Genomic DNA, 7,346 nt, shown 5'->3' on the forward strand with positions numbered 1-7,346 from the left:
TATTTAATTCTTCTAATGTCGAACACTCCATTCAATTTGGGTGAAATCTGACTTTTGCGATTGATTTGTAAATCCCTTATAGCAAAGTTTAGTATGATCTCAATATCATGTATATTTGAAGTTACAATTGACAAGATTTGATATTTGCAAGATATTGTGACATCCCCATTTTCACGGCCAGAAAAAACCGATTTTGTTTATGCTTTGTAAAAACCAGAGTACTTCTTTTCATAAAAATGTTGCGGAATTTGTTCCCAGAAAAACATGTTAAATACGTTATCAAAACATTTTCGAAGAAACGTATTTTATTCATTTTAAAACGTTTGGGATGTCGTCGTCAATACAAAAACATATGCATAAACAGAACTTGCATTTATTTACACTCAAGGTTCTAAAAGGCGTGAGGCGTGGCGTGGCGGCAAGGCCAAGCCTCAAGCTTAACGAGTTATGGCGAGCCATGACGTTTTTCAAGGCGTGATGTAAAGCGACGATTTTGTATTAATTTATAATTATATTACCACATAAATATAAATTTATATCAAATATACCTAGTTTTTAGAAGTGTTATATCAACAACTAATAACAGAAAGTTAATAAAAAACACAATACTTGTATGTTCGATTAGAAAAGGTATAAAAAAGAGCAAAAAAACGTGTCTCAAGCGAAAAAACACGCGGCATAACACGCCATAACGCGCCATGGCACGCCATATCACGCCTTGCCACGCGCCACGCCTAACAGCAACGTTATGAAGTTTTTCGTAACGGCGACGTCGCGCCTTACGCCATGGCGCGCCTTGGCGCCCGCCATGGAGCGCCTTTTAGAACACTGTTTACACTAGTGATCTACATCTCTTTAATCTCTCAGTGTAATGTGACTTCATAACAACACCTGTGATATAAATAAACTGAGTGGGTCAGGTTGGGAAACTTGGTGAGTACATAGGGTTTTCAACCCACAATAATATAATTATTATGTTCAATCCTCAAACAATTAACCCAATTATCCATCCCTATTATCTTCTTTATTCCTAAGTACCCTCCCTAAGGATTTATCCTAAGGGTCGTCTCCTACATCATATTTTACCTCTCATCTCCTTACATCGCATCTCCTTTTATGTTTGTTCCTAAGGACTTTCCATAAGGATCATCGCCTACATCGCCTAGACAGTATTGATTCGGGGATTACTCCCTCAATACGTGCCCACCAAGGGTTAGGGTATCATCGCATGAATACGTAGTTACAACATCGTCTGAACTCGTAATTCATAGTAAGGGGGTTAGAGTATCATCGCATGAATACATAGTTACAACATCGCCTGAACTCGTAATTCATCACCTACAGGTTATGAGCCTGCTGGTGTTTCCACGGGGTTGTCTATAATAGTCTGTGGTCGCCATCTATAATCTGGTAGATGACTACATCTCCAAGTTGTCGGACAAGGTTGTAGTATCCTACATCACCGATTCATCATCACCTATCTCTCATTATTTTATTTCATCACACACCAACTATTTCATCTACCCATGTTTTATCCCAACATATTTGTAGATATAAAATAAATATATAGTTTAAATCATTTAAAACATGTATAAAATCATTCATCCAGCATAGACAACAAGTATTCAGATAATATGCACACATAGCACGTAATTTATGTAAAATACTTCATATCTATGTGTAAGATGAAAGTAACTATGCACTAACTTGATAAGGTGGTGAGTCGGCACTCGGACAACACTTCGTTACTCTTAAAACAATTATCCCTTGACGAAACCTAGTGTCATTACCACTAGAGTTTAGTCTAACGCTTGACGAGACTAATTTAATAGTCTAGCTATTATTACTATTATATAAGCGTTAAACAATACTTATATAACCCATAATAATAGCTCAAATACTCCTTATAAGGTCCTAATAACAATACTATATTGAAACATAAGCTATACTAAAGATAGGATAGGTACAGCTCACTTGCAGCGGGTTTTCTCGAAAACCGGGCTTCGCTGGAGCAGCATTCCCGAGCCGAAAGGCTCTTTTCTCGGGACTCCGGGAGCCTCGGGGCTTCCTCCGGGTGCTAGGGGGTTTACCTAGACTTTAGGGGGCTTAAGGGGAGCTAGAGAGAGAAAGTGGAAGAGGAAATGTGTGAGAATGAATGGAACCCGACACATCTATTTATAGTGTGAAATCCTGATGGAATCGCTGAGTAGGAGGACCTACTCGTCGAGTTGGGGCATGTGGTGGCCTTCTGGTGGTGCCACGTGTCCAATTCTAGTGGTGCCACGTCACCCCCTATCGCGTATCAGCCTTCAAATTTAGAAATATCATAACTCTCGCATACGAGCTCCGTTTTCGACATTCTTTTTCTCAATGCGTAGGTAAAATCAAGATCTACAACTTTCATTTAGACTCCGAAAGCTTTTCTTCTCGGAGCCGTCGGGCGCTCCGGGGATTTCTTCTCGTGCTAGGGAGGTTCCTAGACTTGGGAGGGGTTTAGGAAGGCTAGAGAGAAGTTAGAGAGAGAAAGAAAGGCTTATGGTGTGAAGAAATTATGAAGAGTTTATCTCTTATTTATAGGAATTTTATAGTAAAGTAGCCTCTAAGCTTCGTCCGTATCTTCCGCGTACGAGCTCCGTTTTCTAAGTTATTTACATCCACGCGTTGGTATTTACGAGGACTACAACTTTCATTTAGACCTCGTCGGCTAATTCTTCTTCTATCTCATATTTACAAAAACTGTATCGTATTTATTGCGCTCGAAGAGTAGCGACTAAGCTTCGTCCATATCTTTCGCATACGAGCTCCGTTTCCGACTTTATTTATATCCACGTGTTTATATTTACGAGTACTACAACTTTCATTTAGACCCCGTTGGCTAATTCTCATTCTATCTCGGATTTATAAAACTGTATCGAATTTATCGTGCTTGAAGAGTAGAGACTAAGCTTTGTCCATATCTATCTCATACTATCTCCGTTTTCGAAGTTCTTTATATCCATGCGTAGGTAAAAATAATATCTACAACTTTCATTTTGACTCTGTCGGCTAATTCTCGACCGATCATAAATTTAACAGTAGGAGGCGTTTAGACTGTTAAATGACCGTGAAGAATACGGACTCCGTTTTCGTCTATCTTTTTACCGTTGAGCTCCTATTAATGAGATCTCCAACTCTCATTTAGGTCACGTAAGCCAAAAACCGCTCGAACTAAAATTCGAGTTTCAGGTCGTACACTACTAAGCCGAATCTTAGAAAAATCATAACTTCCTCATACGAAGTCAGATTTGGGCGTTCTTTTTATGGATGTTTTCGGTTTAACGTATACTATAACTTTGGTTTAGATCACTAAGGCTAAAAAGTCCTCTATCTTAAATTCACTATTTACGTCTCCCGGTGTCGTGCCGGTTTTGCCGTAAAACTTCGACGGGCCATAACTTCTTCGTTATAACTCGGATTTCGGCGTTCTTTATATGTACGGAAACCTCGTGACATATTCTACAACTTGGTTAAGATTATTTTTTCTAAATAATATTTTGTCGAAAAGTCGTTTTCGACCCCTATTGCCTCTAAATTGACTAGCCCGAATCTGCGGGTGTTACAGATATAAAGCTAAGTATTTTAACATTTGATATTCATGAGATACAAAGCTAGGTATTTTAATTGCTCTTCTTGGTGTTGCCATTTGTACTATTACAGAGTGTTGATGATAAAGGTTTCGTTGTTTCTTTCATTGTAGTATGGACTGCATATCTCCAACAATACATAATTTACTAATCCCCCCTCTCTTGAATTCAATTCTAAGGTTTTAAAATTAGAATATAAAGTGATTAACTTATGATTTGTTGAATATGTATAATACAATATGTTCATTATCTTCAAAGGAAACAGACGATAGATTAAAACCAAAACAATAAGTGATTAATTTTAATAAATACAGTTACAAGCTAAACCATTAATCGCTTCAAAAAACTTTCAAGGACTTCTTGATCCACAACTTCCTGGTGCTTGTGACTTGGACCAGTTAAATTGCATCGTGCCAATTGCTTCCTTGTGCAATAGCATATCCCAACCAAACATCCTAAAATGAGCCATCTAATTTCGTTCCTTTAAAAAAAGAAATAAAACCAAAATATGATGTAGGTTTATAGGATGCTAGTCGATTTAAATCAACAAAACCAAAATGTAGGATCCCAATGAAATGACACAGCAGAATTAGGAAGAATCAATCATGAATTAAACGATATTGAAAGGAACGAGTTGTAAATAAATCTGGTTAAGCTCAATTAAAGTCTAGAAGCAATCTCAAGTTTACAAATATGAAAATGTAAGAACTCTCTCTTACATCTAAAACTACAACACTATTTATAATGCTATCAATAGACTTAAAATATACAGTATGACTAAGACATCATGGTACAAACACAATATGGTACAAACACAATATGCACACTGAAATACATAGATACATCGAAGGTACATAACATTCGATATAGATTGCAACTCTTCTGCCTTTGATAAAGAAGTTGGGTCTTCTACATTAGCTTCTATAGATAAGTTTCTCCATCAGCCTTCTCTACCAACCTTCTTTATTATCATTCTGTATCACAAATGCTACATCATCTTATTCGATATTTCTGATGAAGAACACTTTTTTTACGTGCCAAATGAATTATGTTACGAATTATTATTACAATGATCATGAAATATTTAGTAAATATAAACAAACAAAAAGTTAAAAAAAATATATTTAAACACACTGTAAGCATACAAAACGTAATATATATATATATATATATATATATATATATATATATATATATATATATATATATATATATATATATAAAACAAAAAAAAATAATATATAAAATTACACAAATGATCTTTATGGTAAAAACGTCAAATATGTCATTTCATACGGGAAAATGAAAAGTTAATATGTTAGCCAAAAGGACTTCTTGTATTTTCAAAACGTGAAAAATGACCCCTTATGTGTAAAATTCCTCAAAAGGATTGCATTGGTCTTTTGTGCAAACCATAGGGACCAAATATATAATCTTGTCTAAAATATATTTATATTTAATTATATAAGATAATTACCAAATGTATGAATATGATTTATTTATTTAAAATGGTATTTAAATTAATTTGTTATAATCTAAAAGAGTTTTTTTTATTAAATGCTAGTTGAAATAGTTTTTAGATTTGAAGGGTTTTTGTTCAACCCAAAAGTTAAAAGCTCAAGCTGTCAACCGAAATTTATTTTTTTCGCGTTTTTTCTTAAAAGCTAGAAGATATCAAAAACTACGCACCAAACACGCCTATAGTAAGTTGGATTGATGATGTGAGAATCCCAAAATGAAGATGTGTTGGAGTCAATTATTATGACTAAATGGTGAATTCTTTGGAATTGATGTAATGATATTTTGTTCGAAAATCACATTGTTCGAAGGAGTTCATTAGTCAGATAGATTGATTGACTGTTTTTTCTATTTGGTTTGTGTACGGTAATAGAAAAAAAGTACTAGTTAGTAAGCCCCTTTGGTAAATACAATTTTTATTATTCCTTTATAAAGTTTTGTTAGCTTTTTTCTAACTTCTTTTAATATCTGAATTTGTATCCGAAAATTCAAATATGAAAAAATTATATCAATATTCACTATCTAAAATTTTGTGCTATCAAATTTTGAACAACCTAAATTACTAGCCATTTTTTTGTCGTCTTATCATGCTCCTTGTAGTGAAAGTAAGAAACAATTATTGGTTAGTCTTTAATTTCTTGGTTATTTCTAATTATTCTTTTCGCAAATACACTTAAACATACAAAATAGCACAACAAATAAAATTATTTATGTTAGTAAATAATTAATTTGGTTATCATGTTTTGCCAAAGTTTGCATGTTCAGTCAAATTTTTTTTTAATTTGACCTAATGTCACCCTTAAGTTTCTATTTTGTTGCAATATCATCTCAGACGCATATAAAATGACTAAGATGTGGACTAAACTTGCGACTTTGTGTAAAGCACATTGAGTATATTTGCAATAAAATGCAAACTTAAAGATGACATGTATACAATTTGAAAATATTTAAGACTTTGTGTAAAACACAAAGACATCATTTATATGTATATCATCATTGTATGTCATATTTTATATGAAAAACAAACAGTTCACTAAGCCTTTTAGGCTTATGCATATTCATTTTCCCTACGGACATCTCAAGAACTTGCCCAATATGTATGTATAATAGGAAAAAGAAAGTTAGATCTTGAAACGAACAATCTGATCATGGTTTCACATATTAAGTTTAGTTATACACTCTACTTTGGATTGTATATATACCTTAACGTATAAAATGTTGTTTAAAAAAAATGACATCAAGAGATAAACAACAAATACTTTATTTCATTTATTGTATTTATTGATGGCATCTCATCACTTACACTTCGTTGTATTAATTTGCTCAGTAGCGCACACTTGGTGGCGATGGAAATGGCCACGGACATTTCTTTGTGGAGCATTTTTCTTCACAATCTTGAAGTGATGTATATTTATATCTTTTGCAAACTGCTCCTTGCCCATTTCTAAGGCTTTTAAGTTTACAACACTTATTCTTCCAATAATCAGGATGTTCTGCAATGCAACAATGTGTTGCATCGTTTGGTGGCAGTTCCATTTTGCTTGTGCTACCTATATTCACATAAAAACATGTTATTGACTTATTGTAATTTAATATACATAATGTCAGATCTGAATTTAATTTTTGTTCGTAGTAAAATATCCAGCCACATGTTATTGTTTATGAGTAATAATAAATCATAAAGTATGAAGGTGCTTTTTATAGATGTACAACATAATACATACTTTGGGGGGGGGGGGGGGGGGGGGGGGGGAGAGAGAGAGGAGGAGGGGTTGTTATTGATGTACGTCAACATAATACATATTGGGGTTTGTTTAAGCATTATTGGTTTAGGCAACATTATTATTATTATTATTATTATTATTATTATTATTATTATTATTATTGGAAACTGCAACTATATTATAAAAGGCCAAGATACAGAAGCAGCCCCTAGATTTCCTGTGACTTGCTGATCTTTTTAAAGCTATAAAATTTCAATAATTTCAGTCCCTATTAATCCAAACGCTTGTTTCTTTTGGAATTGGAAACTGATGTTATATTAAATGGTTCATCAAACTGTTAATAACCTGGCCATTTCATTTTCTTTTAAATTTGATGTTTTGCAAGATTGGAAATGAGTATCAGAAAAATGGTCCTTACTGATTTAATAACTTGGTAGGTATTATTATTATTTTTAGAACCATAATACTTGTATTTTAAAGG

The sequence above is a fragment of the Lactuca serriola genome, chromosome 4, assembly GCF_051521515.1.
Source record: "Lactuca serriola cultivar US96UC23 chromosome 4, Lser_US96UC23_V15, whole genome shotgun sequence".
NCBI lineage: Eukaryota > Viridiplantae > Streptophyta > Magnoliopsida > Asterales > Asteraceae > Lactuca > Lactuca serriola.